This window comes from Arvicanthis niloticus, chromosome 11 (assembly GCF_011762505.2).
Source record: "Arvicanthis niloticus isolate mArvNil1 chromosome 11, mArvNil1.pat.X, whole genome shotgun sequence".
Classification (NCBI taxonomy): domain Eukaryota; kingdom Metazoa; phylum Chordata; class Mammalia; order Rodentia; family Muridae; genus Arvicanthis; species Arvicanthis niloticus.
Window position 1 is genome coordinate 13,971,440 of NC_047668.1, and position 22,130 is coordinate 13,993,569.

General features: G+C 47.6%; 2 long non-coding RNA genes and 2 other non-coding genes across 7 annotated transcripts; 2 read left to right on the top strand and 2 right to left on the bottom strand.

Annotated features, from left to right (window-relative positions):
* Nucleotides 1-1,224: 1,224 nt before the first annotated feature.
* Nucleotides 1,225-2,915, bottom strand: LOC143443845 (uncharacterized). The gene is made up of 2 exons (XR_013113155.1): nt 2,394-2,915; nt 1,225-2,119 (listed from the first exon to the last, which is right to left on the bottom strand). It is a non-coding gene; the product is annotated as an uncharacterized LOC143443845 (long non-coding RNA).
* Nucleotides 2,916-3,057: 142 nt separating this feature from the next.
* On the top strand, nt 3,058-3,221 carry LOC117717472 (U1 spliceosomal RNA). Its single transcript, XR_004607947.1, has one exon. It is a non-coding gene; the product is annotated as a U1 spliceosomal RNA (small nuclear RNA).
* Nucleotides 3,222-8,565: 5,344 nt separating this feature from the next.
* LOC117717387 (U1 spliceosomal RNA) lies at nt 8,566-8,729 on the bottom strand. Its single transcript, XR_004607884.1, has one exon. It is a non-coding gene; the product is annotated as a U1 spliceosomal RNA (small nuclear RNA).
* Nucleotides 8,730-8,969: 240 nt separating this feature from the next.
* LOC143443846 (uncharacterized) lies at nt 8,970-19,188 on the top strand. 4 transcript variants are annotated; one of them, XR_013113158.1, is made up of 4 exons: nt 8,970-9,232; nt 13,758-15,751; nt 16,390-16,649; nt 17,381-19,188. It is a non-coding gene; the product is annotated as an uncharacterized LOC143443846 (long non-coding RNA). The 4 variants fall into 4 exon arrangements; XR_013113157.1 differs by having other exon boundaries at nt 13,758-13,878; nt 15,630-15,751; nt 16,390-19,188; XR_013113159.1 differs by having other exon boundaries at nt 13,758-13,878; nt 15,654-15,751; nt 16,390-19,188.
* The last annotated feature ends 2,942 nt before the right edge of the window (nt 19,189-22,130 follow it).

Consider the following 22,130-nt stretch of genomic DNA (forward strand, 5'->3'; position numbering starts at 1 on the left):
CAGTTGAACCTGTGCACACACTCAAACTCCAGTCCTGGGAGGCCGCACCTTTGTCATCTTTAAGGCCGGTCTCCGAGGCCAGCCTGGTCTTGGAGTGAGTTCCAGGACAGCCAGGGCTACACAGAGAAACCCTGTCAAGAAAAAAGAAAAAGAAAAGAAAGAAAGAAAGAAAAAGGAAAAAAAAAAAAAAAAAAAAAAGAGTTCTAGGTGCTGGAAGTCGATATATTCGGATGCCAGCGTGGTCATTTCCGTGAGGGCCCTCTTCTAGGTTCAAGTCACTTCTTAGTATCCTCACCCGGCTGAAAGTGGCCGTCCAGCTTTATCACTCTGTCAAACCCTATGGTTAGAACGGAACGCTGGTTTTCATGTCCACAGGGTATCTGTATCCTGGGAGTGAAAACGAACTGGGGACACATATGGAATATGGAGAGTTATCACTGGCACAGAAAGGGAAATGACACGTCCTTTTTTTTTTTTTTTATTTTTTTATTTATTTATTTATTTTTTTTTTTTTGACAGGGTTTCTCTGTATAGCCCTGGCTGTGTCCTAGAACTCACTCTGTAGACTAGGCTGGCCTCGAACTCAGAAATCCACCTGCCTCTGCCTCCCAAGTGCTGGTGCTGGGATTAAAGGCATGCACCACCACCGCCCGGCAACACGTCCCCTTTAAAAAAAAAAAATTACACACACACACACACACACACACACACACACACACACACACACACACACAAACGGGATAGAGAGGTGGCTCAGCAGTTTAATAGTATTGGGCTTCTCTTCCAGAGGACCCGAATTCAATTCCCAGCACCCACAGGGTGACAACTGTAATCCAGTTCTAGGGGATCTGATGCCCTCTTCTGTCCTCTGTTGGGTACTGTACACATGTGATACACAGATTTATACACAGGAAAACACTTATACACATGAAACTAATCTCTTTAATAATAATAACTAGTTATTATTATTATTAATTTTGTTTTTTTGGTTTTTTTTTGAGACAAGGTGTTTCTACATAGCCCTGGCCGTCCTGGACTCTCTAGAGACCAGACTGGTGCAGAACTCAGAGATGTGCCTGGCTCTGCCTCCCAAGTACTGGAAGAAAGAAAGAAAGGAAGAAACAAAGACAGAAAGACAGACATGAAAGAAAGAAAGAAAGAAAGAAAGAAAGAAAGAAAGAAAGAAAGAAAGAGAGAAAGAGAGAAAGAGAGAAAGAGAGAAAGAGAGAGAAAGGAAGGGAGGGAGGAAGAAAGATGAAGGAAAAAAGAAAGAAAGTTGTTTCGTGTGTATGGATGTTTTGCCTGCATATATGAGGGTGAGTTGAGCCCAGTTTCCCCGGGAGGGCAGCCACTGCTCTTAAACCTCTGAGCCATCCTTCCAGCCTCAGGAGACTTTCACAAGTTGAGTTCAGTACCAATCTCAATTAACTTGGGATGCTGAAGTCCCAAGTCTTTTGTAGAGAGCCACGCCTCTGTTCCCCTGACGCGTTGGTTTCAAGTTTGAAGCACTGGTCCCGCGTTTTTTGTTTTTCACCGTGGTAGCAAGTAAATCAAGTGTCCGGAGGTAACAACGGTCAACAAGTCTGGCGCCCAGTGCCTCCGTTTAGAGGCACCCGGGCCCTGTCAAATGTGCTACTGGTGGAAAGGCTGATCCCGGGTTTTTGGATTGAGCATTTTTATTTATTTAACTTGTCGGGTGCTGCGGATCGACCTCACACGCTAGGCATGACCTCTCTCACCAAGCCGAGTTCTTGTTTGTCAGCGTTTTGAGACAGGGCCTCACTGTGTAGCTCTGGCTGTTCTGGAACTCGCTTTGTAGACCAGCCCGGCCGGCCTGGAAGTCCCAGAGATCCCTCTGCCTCTGCCTCCTTCCTGAGTGCTGGCTGGGAGGGGTTAAAGGCGGGAGCCAGCCAATAACCATGCCTGGCACAAAGTCCTAGTTTTTTCGTTGAAATTTCAGGAGCAGGCCGGCCGCACTCTTTGTTTCTGCCGCTTCACAATATAATAATTGCTTCATAATATATGCTTCATGATATTTATATTACAACAAAAAAAAAAGTTTCATCAACATTGTTTCGTTGTCATGACAAAAAGGAATGGAAAAGTCAAAGGTGGACCCCTAAAGTTAAGAAAGCGACAATAATTTCCTTTGCCTATTTGTAATCGTCAGCATGGGGCAGCTATACGATTCATTATGACGTTCTCACACGCGCACATACTGTATCTTAACCTTGTTCACGACTCTGATCACTTTCTTGTCTCCTCCCTACTACTCTTGCAGGTCCCCTTCAGCTTCCCAACCGTCCTCCTAACACGTACTTTTTTTAAAACTTAGTGTGTGATCATGTGCTCCTAAGCGTGCGTACGTATCTCTGTATGTGCGCCATACCGACCTGTGTGCAAGGACCTGTGCCGGTCAGAGGAGGACATTGGATGCCCTGGAACTGGGATTGTGCTGGCTTGTGCTAGATGAGAGTTGCTGTCCTGTGAGAGAGAGGAGGGAGCCCCCGTTGAGGAAACCACCTCCCAAAGATCAGGCAGGAAAGCGCGAAGGACATTTTCTTAATCCGTGGGGTGGTGATGATGGGAAGGCCCAGCCTAGTGGGGGGGCTGGTGGTCCTGGGTGCAGTATGGAATCTTGGCATGCAGAAATCCCCGAGCGTGTGACCCCCAGTATGGACGATGGCATACACGCTGGATCAGAAGTTTAGGGTCATGTCAGGCTCCCGGTTGCAGGGTGCGCTCGAGGTCATCCTGTCTTGGTCTCGGTCTCTTGCGTTCCAAAACGGAGGAGCGAAAGAGCAAGCGCGAACCGGAGCAGCGCGTGGGCGGGGCGTATGCAGATGAGGGCGCGCAGTGGCTGCCGGTCCTGCAGAACCCGAAGGGCCGCGTCTCGGGTGGAGTGTCCCGCGTGACACGCGTGTGATTTCCGTGAGGCAGGCGCACGTCGTCAGAGGCGTGTAGGGCGTGAAGGCGAAGGTGTGGCGCGGAGGCGGCGACCGTGCGTTTGAGAGGAGTGCGTGTTGGTGGAGAGGCTGTGTGGGAGGGCCTCAACTCATACTTACCTGGCAGGGGAGATACCATGATCACGAAGGTGGTTTTCCCAGGGCGAGGCTTATCCATTGCACTCCGGATGTGCTGACCCCTGCGATTTCCCCAAATGCGGGAAACTCGACTGCATAATTTGTGGTAGTGGGGGACTGCGTTCGCGCTCTCCCCTGGCATTGCTTGTGGAAAAATAGTGAATTTATGGCTTCTACCCTTGTGATGGCTTCTTTCATAGTCCGCAGTACAGTTTTCTGCTGCCCTACGGTTCGGCTCGTTCCACCCATTGGACGTTTTCCTCGCTGGTGGGGCGGGTGTGAGACAGCCAAGCTCTATTGAGAGCTGCTGCGATTGCGGGGTTTCTCTAACAGAAACCCTAATCCCACACACACAGTCTTGCAGAGGAGGACAGTTCACACACGCTGGCCCTGAGCTGCCTCAGGCCGCCTTCATCTGCCTACAGTACCGCTTTCCCTCCCCGCCTCCCCTCACACACAGCTGCAAAGGCTTCACATTCGTTTTCTCACCCACAGTCCCTCTAAGAACTTCCTACGTTTAACAATAACGTGCACGCTGTGCTTTCCCCCTTCCTTCTCCTCCTCAGTCCCCGAGGCTTCCTGTTAACCCTTGGACTGTATCAAGAAAGGAAACATAACTTCCGCAAGCAGTCACTGTCTAACGCAGCACCTTGTACACTACCAAGCGACCGTCGTCGGTAACTGCGGTCACAGTAGAGAGGGGTGATGTCAGGACGACATACCCAGGAAATTCGGATTCAGTTATTGACTCCTACCTAACGTCTCCCCACACCTAATCTAATTCCTCTAACACTCAGGGTTTCTTGGCAAATTCGCAACCGGAGTCACTTCCTCATCCTTGCTTGGCTCAGCTCTGAAGGTTCCTATTGAGGCTTGGAGCCAACGATCCAGCAAAACCTAATAGCGTGATTACCTAACTCTCGTCTGAAGCAGGTCATTGGGCAAATTGTTGACCCGCCACCGCTTCCTCCTCCTCCTCCTCCTCCTCCTCCTCCTCCTCCTCCTCCTCCTCCTCCTCAACCTCCTCCTCCTCCACCTCCTCCTCCTCCTCCTCTACGAGCAGAGGAGTAGTGATCTGTCTGTTCCATTCCCACAATCCTCAGCAGAGACAAGTAAGAATGAATCACTGCCCGAGCCTTCTCTGTCTGATTCTGGGACAATGCCCGTCACAGACAAAGCGAAAGTAAAAACTGCCAACAGCAAAGCCAAAACTGCAGACGCAAGGCAAAAGCGAACCAAGCATTCCCTCAGAAAGGTCAGGAGATGATGCACACACATCCCCACAGGTCCTTGCCGCGTGGGGACCCGACTCCTCAGGCCTTGCCGTAAGGAGAGCCGTCTGCATTACACGCGTGCACGTTTCCCCGCAGAGGCTCGGTCACCACCGGGTTGGGGTTGGAGTTGGGTGGACCTAAATATGCAGACCAGGTGTCTCAGTCAGGGTTTCTATCACTGTGACAAAAACACCACGACCAAAGCCGCCTGGGGAGGCAAGGGCTTGTTCGGCTTCTGCTTCCACACGGAAGGAACTCCGGACAGGGACTGCGGGTGTACTGGCCGGCTCCTCATTCACGCCTTGCTCGGTCTGCTTGCCTATGGAACCCAGGACTGCCAGTGTAAGAATAAATTGTAAAAATGAAATTTTAGGTCTCAACGTGAGAGTTTCTTAGGTTCAGAGTTTCAATTTACACCCAAGTGTTAGCTGCCCCTGGGGTGCATTCCAAGGGCTTGAATAAACATTTCAAAGGCACAAAAGACCCAAGATAGAGGCAATAAAACACCTGGGTAAACGGAAGTCACTTGAAAGGAATTCTCCCAGGAGCAAGATACAGATGTAAATTAGGATAATTGGGATGGGGGCTAGATGGAAACCAGGCTTGGGAACGGATGTTTGATATATCCAATCATATGTAACCGCGCCAAACTTTCCCGCTCTCCCCAACCCCTACCCATAAATATCCCAAGTTTCCTGGGCTAGGGGTCGGAACCTCTATCTCCTGCGTGAGATATATTCCGGCCCGAGGGCCCTCGTCATTAAACCTCCTCTGCAATTGCATCAAGAAGGTTTCTCGTGTGTCCTTGGGTTCATGCAGGTCCGGACTTGGGTGAGAGTCCCCTTTTGGGGTCTTACACCAGTCCACAGTCCCCCCATCAAGCACTCATTCAGAAAACGCCCTACAGCCGGATCTTACGGAGGCCTTTTACCAACTGAAGTTCTCTCCTTTCCAGTGACTCCAGCTGCTGTCAAAGCGGCGGGCCTCCGCCGGCCTCCCACGACCTCCACGGCCTCCAGTTTTTGCCTCCTCGGGTTTCTGCCTTGATTCCTGCTCTTGACTTCCTCCAGTGATGGACAGGGAGGTGGAACTGAAGGTTCTGAAATAAACCCTTTCCTCCCCAAGTTGCTTTTGAAACAAGGAATTTGTTTAGTTGGTTGGTTGGTTAGTTGGTTGGTTGGTTTGGTTTTTCCAGACAGGGTTGTTCTATTGTAAGGCCCCCACGAATGGAGGACCTCACCCAAGCCTCGGGAAATCGCGGCCACTCCAATAACTGCAAGACACCAAACGATGTAATCAGCATATTTTAATCAGTATACTGAGGTCAAGACCTGTAGCCCACGAAGGGGCAATGGGGTCTGACCCCGGGGCTTTGGAGACAGAGAGAATTTAAAGCCCAAAACCACAACTCGGGGGTGGGGTTGGGGGTGGGGGGACCACAAACCCAGGGGGAGTAAAGGAGGGCTATTGGAGAGCACCTGTGGAAAGTCCCAGCCCATTGTTCAGTTTGTGACAGGGAACAAGGAACAGGCTATTCTCTAAGAGCCTATATGTAATCATCCAAGTTCCTGGTATCCAGGATGTACAGGCACGCTGAGAACTCCCAACTCAAACTCTCCTGGTATCCCGGGTGCACAACTCAAACTCTCCTGGTATCCAGGGTGCACAGAAACGCTAACTTGAACTCTCAGCTCAAACCCTATTCAATCTATCTTATGGTCAGTTTTTAGTTTCTGGTACCCATAGCGCTTGGTCACGCTATCTTGAACTCCCAGCTCTGAACTCTATTCAATCTATCATCTATTTTGTCTTGTGGATAGCTAGTTTCCTAGGACCCAGAACGCAGAACAAGCTGATCTGCACTCTTGACTCCATCTGTGGAAGGTTCAAAATTTTTTTAACTCTTTCATTATGTAGCCACAACTGTCCTGGAACACAGGCTGTAGACCAGGCTGTAAGACCAGGTAGACCTGGGGATCCGTTTACATCTGTTGCAAGATATTTGGTCACACTGTGAACCCTGAGATTGTGTCCTTTTCCTGGAGAAACCCGTTTCTAGTTGTGCTGTGGCTCGCCCTTAAATACACACCTTTAATCGCAAACAATGAAAGGAAAGCCAGTCTGTAGAAGGAAGCAGCCAGGTTTAAAGGCGACCTCTAATTGAGAGGCGCACAAAGCGACGGATCAGAGAAAGACTTGACAAAATAGGATGTGCCCAGCTCTCAGGAGGACAGGGAGAAAAGAGAGGCTACTTAAGAGAGAGCGGTGCAGAGAGGGAAAAGGAGAGAGGGCAGTTTTATTGGGACAGTTGCACACACAGAGACAGGTTGCAGAGAGAGAATGCGGAGGAGCCAGAAAATTATATGAGGCCCAGGCAGAGCAATTCAGGCGGAAGCGGGAAGAAGCCATTTTGAATCGGTCGGTGTGGAGAGGAGTTTTGAGCCAGAGCAGCTGAGTTGACCAGCCAGGCAGAGATCAGAAAGAGCTACAGCGGGTGAGCTGATTCTGTGGTAAGTCTCAGAGGCCAGCCGGGCGGTGGTGGCGCACGCCTTTGCCTTTAATCCCAGCACTTGGGAGGCAGAGGCAGGTAGATTTCTGAGTTCGAGACCAGCCTGGTCTACAGAGTGAGTTCCAGGACAGCCAGGGCTACACAGAGAAACCCTGTCTCGGAATAAATAAATAAATAAATAAATAAATAAATAAATAAATTTCAGAGGCTAAAAACGTTCTAGGCCCAAATAAGATCGCACGGAGGCTAGAAGCTTCCAGGGCTAGGCCGAGCTTAGCAGGCAGAGGCAGTAAGCCTCAGAGACGGCCATTACATCAGGCAAAAGGAAAGATACTTTTACTATGTACATCTGCTCCCCTACCTGAGTGTCTTAGTTAGGGTTTCCACTGCTGTGATGAGCCGCCATGATCAAGGCCACACTTAGAGAGGACAATTGAACTGGGGCTGGCTTGCAGTTTATACCTAGAGGTTCAGTCCAGAATCATCAAGGTGGGAGGATGGCAGCTTCCGGGCAGGCCTGGCAGAGCTACTCCAACAAGGCCACACCTCCTAATAGTGCCACTCAGTCCCTGGCCGGGGCCAAGCATATTCAAACCACCACTCCGAGGTTCAGGGAACTCAGGAGAGGGCCGGTCTCCTGTAAGAACTGTGAGAGTGGAAGCAGAGCGGTGAGGTGTTGCCTTCTGGATAGGACGCGGCTGTCGCACACACAGCCTCACAGAACCAGCGCAAAGGGACTGAAGAGATAGATGGCCGAACGCTTAAAGAGCACTCGCTGCTCTTCCAGAGGGCCTGGGTTCCATTCCCAGCACCCACATAGCAGCTCACCACACTCTGGAACTCCAGTTCCAGGACAGCTGATGCCTTCTTCTGTCTGGCCTCTGTGGGCACTGCACAGGCCTACCTATAGGCAAAACACCCATGTGTGCATTTGATACATTTTAAAGGCAAGCAAGCAAGCAAGCAAGCAAGCAAGCAAGCAAGCAAGCTAGCTAGCTAGCTAGCTTTCCGTGCCTGAGGAGAAGGTTCAGTGGATAGAGGGCTTCCCACACGAGTGTGAACCAGAGTCTGCGTTCCTAACACTCACACAAGATCAGGCACAGTGAGTGAGTGAAGGGAGCCCTGTTGGATCTGTTCCCTTCTCTGCTGGTGACCAGCAATATTAAAGGATGTTCCTTCCACCTGAATCTGTCTTAGAGCTTCCATTGATGTGGAGAGATACCATGACCCATGACAACGCTTATGATGGAAAACATTTCATTGGGGCTGGCTCACAGTTTCAGAGGTTAAAAGTAAATAATAAAAATAATAAAACGATATTATCAATTTAGTTTTAATTTTCTTAAAAATGTTTTTTAAAAGAGCTGGAGAGATGACTCTCCGTGGTTGAGACCAGTGACTGCTCTTCCCGAGGTAGGTCCTGAGTTCAACTCCCAGCAACCACACGGTGGCTCACAACCATCTGGAATGGGATCCGATGCCCTCTTCTGTTTGAAGACAGAGACAGTGCAGAGCACTCAAACATAAAATAAATGTTTAAGAAAAAAGAAAAAACGTTTTATAAAGCATCCTGTGTACAGGGACACTTTACCTGTGTCTGCGTGTGTGTATATACATAGCGGGCAGGGTCGTTGCCCAGACTGTAGTGTTTGTTCTGCTCATAGAGGAAACGCTGTCTGCTCTTGTGAACCCGAGAGACCAGGGGAGAGCGCGAACGCAGTCCCCCACTACCACAAATTATGCAGTCGAGTTTCCCGCATTTGGGGAAATCGCAGGGGTCAGCACATCCGGAGTGCAATGGATAAGCCTCGCCCTGGGAAAACCACCTTCGTGATCATGGTATCTCCCCTGCCAGGTAAGTATGAGTGCTGACTGCCGCGTGCGCGGTTTCCCTCACGGCTCATCCCCTTCAAACTTACGGTCGCCGCGTCCGCGCCTTTGCTTCGACATCAGGCGCTCCAGACCCCTCGCCGTCTTATCTTCCCTCATGGAAATCACACTCACCTCACACGACTAATTCGCGGCACGCAGGCCTCCCGGAGCCACCGGACCGGCAGCCTCTGCGCGTACACTCATCTGCATACGCCCCGCCCTCGTCCTGAAGTCCGAGGCCCTACAGCCCGGCTGCCCTGCTCCGAGACTCCGCCCAACGCCAAGGGCGAACCCCTATGGAACCTGAAGGGTCTCCGCGGACAGAGTCGAATGAGACCACCCTTTAGACACCATCCCTGGGGACCGTGTCCGGATCGCGTTTGCGTCCAACTTCCAGAGACACGACACACACGCCGGGTAGCCATTCGGTGTTGACGCGAGCCTGTGTTTCCAGCACAAGGAGGACCAAGGGTTCAAAGCCACCCCTCAGCCAGGTAGAGACTGTGAGGCCACCTTGGGCTACAAGGGGCCATGTCGCAAAATGAAAAAAATAAAATAAAATAATTCACGCGAGGGGCAGATGGCTTAGCCCGTTCAAGTGCTTGCTACAGAGGCCAAGAGGCCGAGTGCCCCGTCAGATCTCAGTGAATTCCAGGACAGCCAGGGCTGTTACACAGAGAAACCCTGTCTAAAAAAAAAAAAGAAAAGAAAAGAAAAGAAAGGAGGGCTGGTGAGATGGCTCAGTGGTTAAGAGCACTGACTCCTCTTCCAGAGGTCATGAGTTCAAATCCCATAAACCACATGGTGGCTCACAACCATCCATAATGAGATCTGATGCCCTCATATGGGTGTCTGAAGACAGCTACAGTGTACTTACACTAAATAAATAAATAAATAAATAAATAAAAAATCATTCATGCATTTAAAAAAAAAGAAAAGAAAGGAAAAGAAAACTTTATTGATTTTAGGCCATAAAACCCATTCTTATGAGATAGGTCATCTGTGCTTTCCAGACAGCCCCAGTGACTTCTCTGTTCTCTTAGGTTCCAAGGCAGGGTTTGTTTTTCAAGAAGGTAACAGTGCTGGCTCTCCTTCCCTTGCAGAACAGGCTGGCCTCAAACTCACAGAGATCCACCTCCTCTGCCTCCAGGGTGGTGGGATTAGAAACCTGAGCCACCACACTCAGTTTAAGCATTTTCTTTATGAATGTTAATGGGGGAGGACCTAGCCCATTGTGGGTGGTGCCAACCTTGTGCTGGTGGTCCTGGGTTCTATAAGGAAGCAGGCTGAGCAAGCCATGGGCACAAGCCAGTAAGCAGCACCCCTTCACAAAGGCCTCTGCCTCAGCTCCTGTCTCCAGTTTCCTACACTGTTTGAGTTTCTGTCCTGATTTCCTATGATGTGAAAGTGTAAACCAGATAGATCTGCTCCTCCCCAGCTTGCTTTGGTCATGGTGTCACATCACATTAATAGTAATCCTAGGGGCTGGAGAGATGTCTCAGCAGTTAAGAGCACTGACTGCTCTCCCAGAGGTCCTGAGTTCAATTCCCGGAAACAACAGGGTGGCTCACAACCATCTGTAATGGGATCCGATGCCCTCTTTTGGTGTGTCTGGAGACAGCTACAGTGAACTCATATAAAGAAAATAAATAAAATTTTAAAAAATTGTAACCCTAAGTAGGACACCATCCTACCAGCCCTCCAAAACTGAGAAAGGTGATGTGTTTATAAAAAAGTAAAGACATAAAGAGAGTATGTTCTGTGGGTGTGTGGAGAGGTATGGGGGAAGGGGACGTCTCAGTGGGCCCATGAAGAGGCATCTCTTCCCCCTGAGGGACCAGCCACACACCGTTATATTATAGAATAGAGTTTATTCAGGGCATGGGGAGGGGAGCCAGGTGGGTAGTAGAGGGAGAGAGAGAGAGAGAGAGAGAGAGAGAGAGAGAGAGAGAGAGAGGAGGAAGAAGAAGAAGAAGAAGAAGAAGAAGAAGAAGAAGAAGAAGAAGAAGAAGAAGAAGAAGAAGAAGAAGAGGAGGAGGAGGAGGAGGAAGAGGAGGAGGAGGAGGAGGAAGAAGAGGAGGAAGAGGAGGAGGAAGAGGAGAAGTAGAGGAGCAGAGGAGGGGTAGGGGCCGGCCATGAGCACATAGAGAGAGGGGGAAGTGAAGGGGGAAGTGTAGAGTGGACAGAGAGAAGCAAGAGGAGGTGGCAAGCAGCCCCTTTTACAACGTGCCAAGCCTGACCTGACCCATGGGTCTTAGTTATTCATGGGTACCAAGGGGGATCTCACCTGAAAAGCAACATGGGGGAGAGAAAGAAGGGAGACCAAGCAGGTGATTTGTCAAGGTCTGATTTTTTTTTTTTTTTTTTTTAAAGATTTTATTTCTTCAGACACACCAGAAGAGGGTACCAGATCACATTACAGATGGTCGTGAGCCACCATGTGGTTGCTGGGAATTGAACTCAGCACCTCTGGAAGAGCAGTCAGTGCTCTTAACTGCTGAGCCATCTCTCCAGCCCCAAGGTCTGATTTTAATGCGGAAGCAGCTCTCAACTTACACAATTCTAACAAGGAAATGGGGAGGGAGGACAATATGAGGAAAAAGGACATATTGAAGTCAGCCATCTGGGGGGACATCCTGTGGTCTTTCTCCTGTCGATGTCAACCACATGGAAGGACTTCCTGTGTTTTTTCTCATTCTGGTACTCTGCTGTTCCGATATCAGGAGCAGGCAGCTAGCTGCACTTCCTAAACTGTTGGAGGCTGCACTTCCTCAAGCAAAAGTCCGTGGGAAGTTTTCTCTAATCTCCTGCACAGGCCTACCTGGCTATTGCTAGGTAACTGTGGGGAGGAGCCTACCTAGCCATTGCTAGATAACTGTGGTGGTGGAGTTTAGACAGAATGCTAACAAAAGGTTTTGAACTTCTGTCTGAACTTCAAAGAATTTGGAAGATCTGTGAAACCAACAGGTCTATACAGCTGAAGCTATCTTCTCTGAGACCCTTGAGGTCAGACATCTGCAACTAATGTGTTCAGGGAAGAGTCCTGCATCTGTAATTGCAATGTCTGACTTGTGCTGTCTGCCAGTTGATTTACAGGAAGTAAGTTTGCTACAGAGCTTTCAATTTTTTTTTAAACAGGACGACAAATGTTTGAAGGAACAGTTTAGATGTCTGCCAGTGATCTTTGAAAAGTGCTGAAAGGTGGGGCCTGCAGTCACTGAGATGTGTTGGCCACACCCAGCTGCCTTCAGGCTGTGAAAAGAACTACTAAAAAGAACTAGGTAGAGGTCAATAGATTTATTTTATTTCTGAAGATCTGGTTTTGTCCCCTCTAATGAGAAGCACTGTTTACTGACTCTGCAATCTTTGTAAATTGAGTTGTTGAAGAACAAAACCCAAGACAAACTAGCTTCAGTAAGAAGGGAATTTAAGAGAATTTGAGCTCCACAGAATTTAGAGAATTTAGAGTGTTGTGTGTTTTCCTCCCCCTCCCCTCACCCCCCCCCCCCGTGCTGAATCCTTCTAAGCTTGGAACTGGGGTGTAGCTCAGCCTGCTCTTGCCTAGCGAACCAGCCAGATCAGAGACCTGGGTTGATCTCTGGCTCTGGGTAGTGGTACCTGCCTGTAATCCCAGCACAGTAGAGGTGGAAACTGGAGAATACAGAAGCCAAGGTTGTGGTCACCTACATTGTAAGTCCCAGGCCAGCCTGGACTTATAGGACTCTGTTTTGAGACAAAACAAGCCTGGTGTAGTGGCGCACACACTTAATCCCAGCCCTTGGGAAGTAGAGGCAGGTGCATCTCTGTAACTTCAAGGCCATCCTGAGGTATAGAACAAGTTCCAAGGCAGCCAGGGCTACATAGTGACACCTTGTCTTAAAATAAAACAACCTAAATAAATAAATAAATAAATAATAAACAAACAAAGCCCCAAAATACAAAACTAGTAAGGTTGTGGATTGTCAGAGAGCAAAAGAAACTTCACTAAAATCAAGGTCTACAATCAGGGCACCGGCCGAGCTGTGTTCCTTCTGGAGACAGTCCATTTCCTGGTCTGTCCTCTTCAGAAACCTGGCTGCACTGCTCAGCTCTGGTTCACTTCTGCCGTCCAGCCAGAGACAGTGGGGTCTCTCTCACAGTGCTATCTCAGTTTCCTACTCTGCTGCCAGCCATTTGATCCTATGCCAGCCAAAGAACATACTCTCTATCTTTTTATAAACACTTCATTGGTGCCGAAACTCGGATATGAAAACTTCAGGAATCGCCATGCTGCAGTCTGCTGCAGCCGCTGGCTGCTATTGTAGAGTGAAAAATTATAAAGACCATTTTGTGAAATATATGCAGACTTTTTCTTTGCCCTTAGACCTGAGCAGGAAAAGTGCAGGTTCCAGAACATGGAACTGGATGTAAGATTTCAGACCTTTACTGCCACTGCCCCGGATACATTCAGGGAAGAGCAACATTCCTCAAGCCTCAGGGTGGGGAAGTCCCAAAGCAAGAAGACACATTCCTGACCACAGAAAAAGATACAAGTCATCTAGGTGGGGCTATGGCAAGTGAGAAATAGTTAACCTGAAATAGTTGGTAATGACAGGGTAGGGCACAGTGACATGGTAAAACTACATTTTTGAGAAGAATGAGTATGCAGAGTAATCTTCACGTGGCTCTAAATTATTTAGGGTGGGTTCCTCTGAAATGTTCCACTGTTCTTGGTTACCCCCCCCCTTTGAGGTTTTCCCAGTGTTACAGCCTGCTGATGTTCAAAATTTGTAAAACAACCAATCATGTGTAACCGCACGAAAATTCCTTCCTTTCCCCACCCCATGCTATAAAAAAAAAAAAAAAAAAAAAAAAAAAAAAAAAAAAAAAACAAAAAAACAAAAAAAAAACCCTCAGCTTGCTGGCCTTTTGTCAAAATTCTGTTCCTGCGTGGACCAGCAGTTTTGACTGTTGACTAGCCAACTCTCCAATAAACCTCTGCTGATTGCATCCAGGTATGGTTTCTTGTGTTTTTTTTAGGTGGTCGTGATTTCCTGAGACTTGAGGAAGGGTCTCCCGCCGAGTCTGGGGGTCTTCATTTGGGGGTTCGTCCAGGATTTTGTGACCACCCTAATCCAAGAATCCAAGAACTCACTGGGAGGTAAGGTAACACCGCAGTATTCTAGTATTCTGTCTGGTTGTTGTGTGAAATTGTCTGGTTTCTCATGTGCCAGGTTGTCTAAATCATCTGATTTCTCACTAAATTGTCTGAGTTCTCACGTGCCGTTTTGTCTAGGTTTGTCTGAGTTGTTTGGTTTCAAAGTTATTTGTGTCTGAATTATTTGGTTTCTGAAAATCTGAAAAGTGCACTTTTGGTTTGGACTGGCAGCTGTTTCTGTCTCATGAGGGGCAGTAAACCATTTCTGTCTCGAGAGGAGATAAATGAGTGATTAGCAGACATGCTGGGGAGTCACTAGCTGCTGCTGCACCCCCCAGAGACGTCTGGGGGTTCATCTAGATGCCGGAGAGGATGTGGAATCCCTCTTGGCTGGTACTGGGTTCATCTAGGTGCCAGAGAGGATGTGGAATCCCTCTCGGCTGGCACTAGTGGTTGAAATGGGTTTTTGTTAGTCTTTTTGTGTGTTAACAATGGGGCAGAGAGGAAAGGTCAGAAATGGCCACCACAGCCTAGGGCAGAGGTTGTTGTGCTCTCATGGCAGTGTGTCTATTTTTGGGCTGTTCATTGCTGGTGTGTTAGAAATCTGTTAGACTTGGTCCAGCATAGGCTGGCCAAGTCGTCTGAACCTGTTAAATCTGAATCTGTGAAGACTGACCGCGTTGTCTGGTTATTGGAGTCTTACTTGAGAGGCAGAGGCAGGCGGATTTCTGGCTGTCTTTCTATGCCCTTATTGTGTAACTTGGTCTCTGCACCCGTGGCAGGGGCGAGAACTGTCTGTATCACCTGGTTTATGTGCTGCCCGTGAGAGGGGTGAGCTATTTGTGTTGGGTTTTTTGTGTGTGTGTGTTTGTTTTCTTGGCAAATTGTCTGTGTTAGCCGTTAATCTGTGTTAAACATCCTGAGTTAAAAAGAGATAACATGATCGCCGGCAGAGAAAGAGATGAAGCCCCTGGTGCAAGAGTAGTGCTGCAGAGCAGAGAGGCGGGCACGTAAGGGGCACCCACCATGGTTCGTGTTCACGGTTCATGTTTGGACAGCCTGCCTACCGCATGTAGGGTATCCTCCAGGTAACACCTTGCCCAGCCCGCACTTGGTGGGCAACAGCTCGTGGTTCCCCAGCACAGCCCCCTTGAACCACCCAGCCACGCAAGTTGGCTACCACCTAATTTGGTGTGTATAACTGTACTGGGGACCTGGGGTTACTGCTGTAACAAATTGTTTTCCACCTGCCACCTATGAAGATAGATAGGGCCCAGGTGGTTAAAATCCTGACAGTGGAGCCAGGGCAGCTGGACAAACAGCCCCAGCAAGATTATTCACCTGAGAATTATAATTATATATTTTTATTAACAGTATAATGAGTGAATAGCGCTGAGATCTCTTTTTTAAAAAAGGGGGGAAAGTAAGTAAGTAGTGCTGAGACAAGTCACGTGATGTGACTCCAGCTTAGAAACTCTGAACCAACAAAACTGCCTGCAGACAGGTCAGACAGGTCAGGCAGGTTGCCTACTACAAGAAGTTACAGGCTGTCCTGAGTCAGAAAGCCAAAAGAATAGGCCTCGATTTTGGTACAGATACAAATTTATAGTAAAAAGTAAGTTAGTAATCAAAGCAATAGATAGGCCAGGATCCCTCAGACACCTAGATCTAGTGCCCAATATAGTCACCTAGATAAATCTAGTGGAGGAATACCCTTCCCCCCCCCTTCCCGATAAAAGCCTTTCTTCCGCAAGACCCTTGTAGGTTCTGGTCTTCAGGAGTGAAGAACAAGAGAAGATACCGGGAAAAGAATGTTCCCTCAGACATGGGGACCCCAACAATTGATCAGGCCATGGTCAACAGCGGGTTACAGAAGGTAAGGGACACCCAAAGGCCCATGCCAGGTCCCATTGATAGATCTTGAGAGAGAGCTACATGAGACCCCACTAATTTTGACCAAGGCACATGAAGTTAAACAGGGAGGCTAGAGAGACTACAAGATAAGTCATTAGAAGGTTTAGTGTAAGTCTAGAGAAAAGGAGTGGAGAAGATAAAAGGTCTAGTGTAAGATAAAAGGTCTAGTGTAAGTTGCTGAGACTAGAAAAAGGTGAAGAAAAAGAAAGGTAACAGGAAAAGAATTTACAGAAAGCAGAGAAGAGGGACTCCAATCAAAGGGAATGAGAAACTCCTTGAAAAAGACCAGTGTGCACATTGCAAGTAAAGGAGCCAGCTTCGGGGTCCAAGAGGGCCCTAACAAGTAGAAGCCAGGGCCAGGAAATCCCAGGCCTTGAAAAACACCCCAAGTGGCGAAGATATTAGCTCTGTGTGAAGACAGCTATTGAGATAGATGGGGCAGCTTGGAGCCACCCAACTCTTGATAGACACAGGATCCTCCTCCAGGCCAATGGCCAAAATGTATTCATGGACTACCCGAAAATGGTGGACTAAGAGATGGGCTGGGTATCCCATTCATTTATGGTCATCCTAGACTGTTCCTACCCTCTTACTTCCCAGGATGGGGGTCCAGATACAACACTTCCTACCCGATGGGCTGCAACTAGCTGACAAGAACTCACGGGTACAGGAAAGGTTTCTCCTACTAATTCCAGCCAGGAGCCGAGGTAACCTGCTTTACAGATGGGAGCAGTTTTCTCCATACTGGTCAGAGACAAGCCAGCACTACTGTGGTGGACACAAATGTCATCTGGGCTGACTCCCCACCCCTGGGATCATTGGTGCAGAGAGCAACCTTGGAACCTCGGGCCGACAAGCAGGTATGCTTTTGCCACAGCCCATGTCCGCAGGGCTATATGCCAAGAGAGGAAACCCTGATGAAGTCAGCAGCTATAAATATTCATTGCCCAGGACACCAAAAGGGAGGGGACTCAGTGGCCTGAGGCAATAACTGGACAGATCAAGTGGCTTGATACAGGAGCCCCTCCCGGTTTTGGGCCTAAGAGATGGCCTCACTTAAAACACAGAGTAAGAGAAAGAACTCAGATTGCTAGCCATCCTGCCAGATACTATCTAGAGGAAAAGAGGCAATGGTGCACACAAGAAGGGAGAACTATACTCCCCAGAAAACAAAAGACTTACCAGGCTAAATGCATAGATGGACTCTTAAGATATGAGTGCAACCAAGCAGCCAAGAGATTTAAAGCATATAATGGACCTCAGGTTTTGGGCCAGAGAAATAATAAGACAGTGTAAGATATGCCAGCAAGCAAAGGCTTATGAGACTTAGAATAAATAAGAAAATACCTAGGAGAAAACAGCCTAGAATAGGGACCTTCCTGAGGTTTCAAGTGTCCTAGGTAATCAGATCAGATAGCAGTTTTAAGGTAAGTCAGGAATTGTCAGAGATATTAGAGACTAATTAGAGGCTCCACTGTTTATACTGTCTCCAAAGCTCAGGACAGGTAGAGAGAATATACAGAACCCTAAAACTAAATTGCCCCCAGGAACTGGTGCTAGCTAGTGTCCCTTGTCCTTGTTCCACACCCAGAATGTCCCTTTTGTGTGAGAAATGATTTTTCAGGCTACTAAGAGACTGTTCCTGGTGCTGCTGACCATCAGACCTCCTTGAAGTTCACCAACACCACCTATGCCTGATGCCAACTGAAGAACATCCAGAACAACCCCCTGTTGTTTAGCTCAAGGTCTTCTGCTATTCTACAAGGCCAAAGAGTAGCAGGCCTTGACTCCTGAGACATCCCACTCTAGAGGCACAGGGGTAATGCTGCCTTAGAGGGTGGGGCTTAGGGTGTGTATACCCAAAGTTAAATGACAGCTTGTGATTCCAAGATTGAAATCAAAATGTGAATCTAGAGTTATATAGATTTGTTCCTTTTGCAATTTCTCTTTATTATATATGTGATTTCATGTGTATGTAGACAACTATGTGCCACAAAATATGTAAAAGTCAGAGGACAACTTTGAAAATGTGTTTGAAAGGAATAAGAATTTTTGAGACCCCTAGCTAATAAAATAGAGCCTAAGGACCCCTGCTAACAGATACTTAGTGCCTAAAATTGATAAATGGTGAGCTTGCAGTTCAAGATTAACCCTTTATATATCTACTTCTGTCTTAGATGAGGCCAAAGATTATTATATACTTGTCCAGCTAGTTCCCCGGGTTTACTACCACCCTGCAGGTACTCTTGAACCGAGTTTGAGATACACCCTAGACACTTCCCCAAAGAGCCTATTTTCCTTGACTCTAGCTGTTACATTGAGACTAGGAGTGGCCGCAGGTGTGGAGACAGGTGCTGCTAAGAGGACTAGACTTGCTGTTTCTTAAAGAAGGAGGTCTGTGTGCTGTTAAGGTTAGACCAGAGACAGAAAAATAGAGAGGCATAGCAAAGTTGATTCGAGAGTTGGTTCAATAAGTCCCCTTGGTTGACAACCCTATTATCCTCCCTTGCTGGACCTCTTGTGAACCATAGGTCCTTACATTTTAAATAGGTTAGTAACTTTTGTTAGAGGAAGGATAAGTGCTGTTCAGCTTTTTGTGTTGTGCGATCAGTATAGAGCTTTAGGTCAAGAAAATGAAAATTATGATGATACTGAGGTCTAAGTTTTTATGATTAAAAATTTTCATTAGAGGAAATGGGGGGGACGTAGAGTGAAAAATTATAAGACCATTTAATGAAATATATGTAGACTTTTTCTTTGCCCTTAGACCTGAGCAGAAAGGGTGTAAGTTCCAGAATGCGGAACTGAAAATAAGATTTCAGGCCTATACTGCCCCAGGACACATTCTGGGTGGAGGACATTATCCCTGAATCAGAGGACACTTGCTGGATTACATTTCTCAAGCCTCAGGGAGTAGACCCCACCTGTGGGTGGGAAAAGCCCAAAGCAGGAAGACACATTCCTGACCACAAAAAGGATACAAGTCATCTAAGTGGGGCTGTGACTGGAGAAAGTGAGAAATATTTAACCTGAAATAGTTGGTAATGACAGGGTAGGGCACAGTGACATGGTAAAACTACATTTTTGAGAAGAATGAGTATGCAGAGTAATTTTCACGTGGCTCTAAATTATTTAGGGTGGGTTCCTCTGAAATGTTCCACTGTTCTTGGTTACCCCCCCTTGAGGTTTTCCCAGTGTTACAGCCTGCTGATGTTCAAAATTTGTAAAACAACCAATCATGTGTAACCACTCGAAAATATAACCAATCATGTGTAACCGCACGAAAATTCCTTCCTTTCCCCACCCCATGCTATTAAAAAAAAAACCCTCAGCTTGCTTGCCTTTTGTCAAAATTCTGTTCCTGTGTGGATGAGCAGTTTTGACCATTGGCTAGCCAACTCTCCCTAATAAACCTCTGCTGATTGCATCCAGGTATGGTGTCTTGGAGTTTGTGGGTGGTCGTGACTTCCCCAGACTTGAGTAAGGGTCTCCCATGACCTCCAGGAGTTCACGAGGCCCCTAGGTAATCTCGTGACTGTTGGGAGCCGACTTTAGCAGAAAGCGGCTAGATCAACTTTGCAGCCATCTGGAACCATATATGAACCCTGATGAAAGATTTGGTTTTCAATAGCCTACAACAGCTGAAGCACACTCTGATATCCCACATATTTTGTGTTGCTGTTTACTGGCCCCAGCTGCAAGGTGCACATGGTAGTCACGCCTGCAAGGCATGCAGTTCACGTGCTGTCCACGTGCTATCTACACCATACATGCCTATAAGGCGCATGTGCTATCCACGCCTGCAAGGCATTGCCATTGCGGTGCACGTGCTGTCCACGCTATAGATGCCTGTAAGGCTTACGTCATATCAACACCTGCAAGGCACGTGGTATCCACGTGCCTACAAGGCACGTGGCAAAAGCCTATAAATAGCTCAGAATTCCCTTCAATAAACGAGACTTGATCAGAATCTCTGTCTTGTCTCCATTCTTCGCGTCTCTTCCCCTTTATCCCCACTCTCTCTCTCTTGCTAGACCCTGACCCTCGGACCGGAATGGGCAGTACGGGCTGCAACAGTTTGGCGTCCAACATCGGGCTCCAGTTAGCGCAACACGTGACAACCTGATTACCTAGCCTGTTGCCTGACTTCTTACCGTCTTTCTATCAGGACACCAATATGATAGCTCAGTAAGCGCCCCCTGTCATCCAATGGGTGCTACATTGTCTTCGGCCGCACCCTCAGACACCCCACTGGGTTGTCTCCTTAAAAACCTCAGATCTCTAAAATTAATGCCTGATTTGAGGCCTTCCAAATTGATACAGTTCTGCAATAAAGTTTGGATTCGGTACCCTCTAGATAATGGTTTAAAATGGCCACCTAATGGCACACTAGGCCCAGTCATTTTAAAGGGTCTTCATACATACACACAGCAGTCACAGGTAAATGGAAAGAGGTTCCCTACATCCAATCATTCATCTACCTCCACTCTAATCCCTCCATGTGTTCTGCCTGTTCCCCACCCCAGGTTTTTTTAGCCAGCCGCCACTGATCAGAGTAACCATCCTCATGGTCCCAAGAAAGATTTCTTGAGCTCAGAGCTAACCCTTCCCTGACCCTCTTTCTAGAACTCCTCTTGGGTGAGACTCTTTCCCTCTCCTCTTGAGACCGTTTCTTTCTCGTAGCTGAGTACCCCAGGCTGGGCCTGGACAGACTGTTCTCTCTCTCAGGAGCACTGGCTCCAAGCTCTAGTCCCTAGAGTGTCTCCCCCAAGGGTCAGTCCGCCACCTGCTGATGTAGGCCTCTTTCCCTCCTCCACCATTTCCGGCCGGCTGTGACCATTTAATTTAGCCAGTTTGCCTGAAAAGCAGCTGGTCCGGGACCCTGCTTACTCCCATCCCCTCTGGTCCTTAGCTCTGCATCTACTCCTTACATTCTGCCAGGGACCCTTTCTGAGATTTGCTTCCCCACGTGCACAACCACCCACGCACTCGAGGGAGGCTCTCTCTCTCTCCCTCTCTGCCCAGGACCTGTAAAGGGAGTGTTAGCGGTGCTTTCTCCTACAAGAACAGCTAACATGAACGTTGCTGTGACATGCTTTTCCTTGCCCACTGCAGACTCTAGCCTCCAGAGGCATTGGGTAGTGACTTCCATCTGCTAGTAGGAAGTTCCGCCCTGCCGCCACAATGAACCTGACCTGAAGCACTTGTGGCCCACGGCCCCTACCCGCCATCTGTATGATCCTATCCTACTGTTGCCAACTTTCTTATTCTGGTCCTAGCCAAATGTTTCTTTGCTAATACAAAAATGTGCTTTTCTCTACCTACATAACCTGTCAAAGTTACTTAAGACTCTTTCCTATCCTGTCTTAATAGATTTTTTACTACTGCTATTAAATTCTATTCAGTTACAACCAATTTTTACGGCTCTCAATCTTGTCAGAAGTCTGCTAATACTGTATTAAGTTTATGGCCGACAGAATTCCCAAAGCCTGTAACAATTGACCCAAGATGGTTTCAGAAGACTTGGACACCTAGAAGATACAGCCTGGATTGTATGTGATAATATAGTCACTAACAAACTGGACTAAACTGGATGCTCTGAGTCAATGACTTGGCTAAACCAAGGTAAGTCATTTTTCATGTCACGTGTATCCATTCTACAGAGAAAGAGCTCTGAGTCTTCTGCACTTGGAAGCCAAACTGACTTTGCCCAAGAGACTATGGAGACCACGGGAACTGTTGGCTAGTGGGCTCTGTCATTTTTTAATATAATATATAACTGGTAGATTATTGTTTACTCTTTCAGACTTCTGACTACATTGACAGCTAAGCTTTCACAAATATTATCTGTTGCCTCATTACCTAAACTCAGCTGCCACCAATTAAATGCTTCATATTTCCTCTTCTTGCTATGCCACTGTCCTAATATTATCAGAGTTCCTATAAACTTGCCTAATTCTAATAAAACATTCCACTATACGATCCAACAAAGGTTCATCTTGAAGACTGTTCCTGTTGTTAACTCATGCTGTCATCTCTTTTGTAAACTTACAAGCTACAAGAAACCCATTCAGATCTACCTCTCATGGACCAAACAGATGTCATCCAGATAAGTACATCTGCCTAAAGTTCCCACTTACTACCTATTCCAAAGGGTGGGATCCCTCTGGGTTTCAAATGTACATCTTAGAAAAATTTTCTTTCCCCCAAATGTACTTAATCTTATTCCCTACATCTTGTCAAGTCCAGGCACATCCAGAACAGCTCCAGAGAAGTAACCTCCAGATGTTCCATCTCCTGTCACATACACAGCTGCTTCTACTGGACCTGTTCCTTCTTTT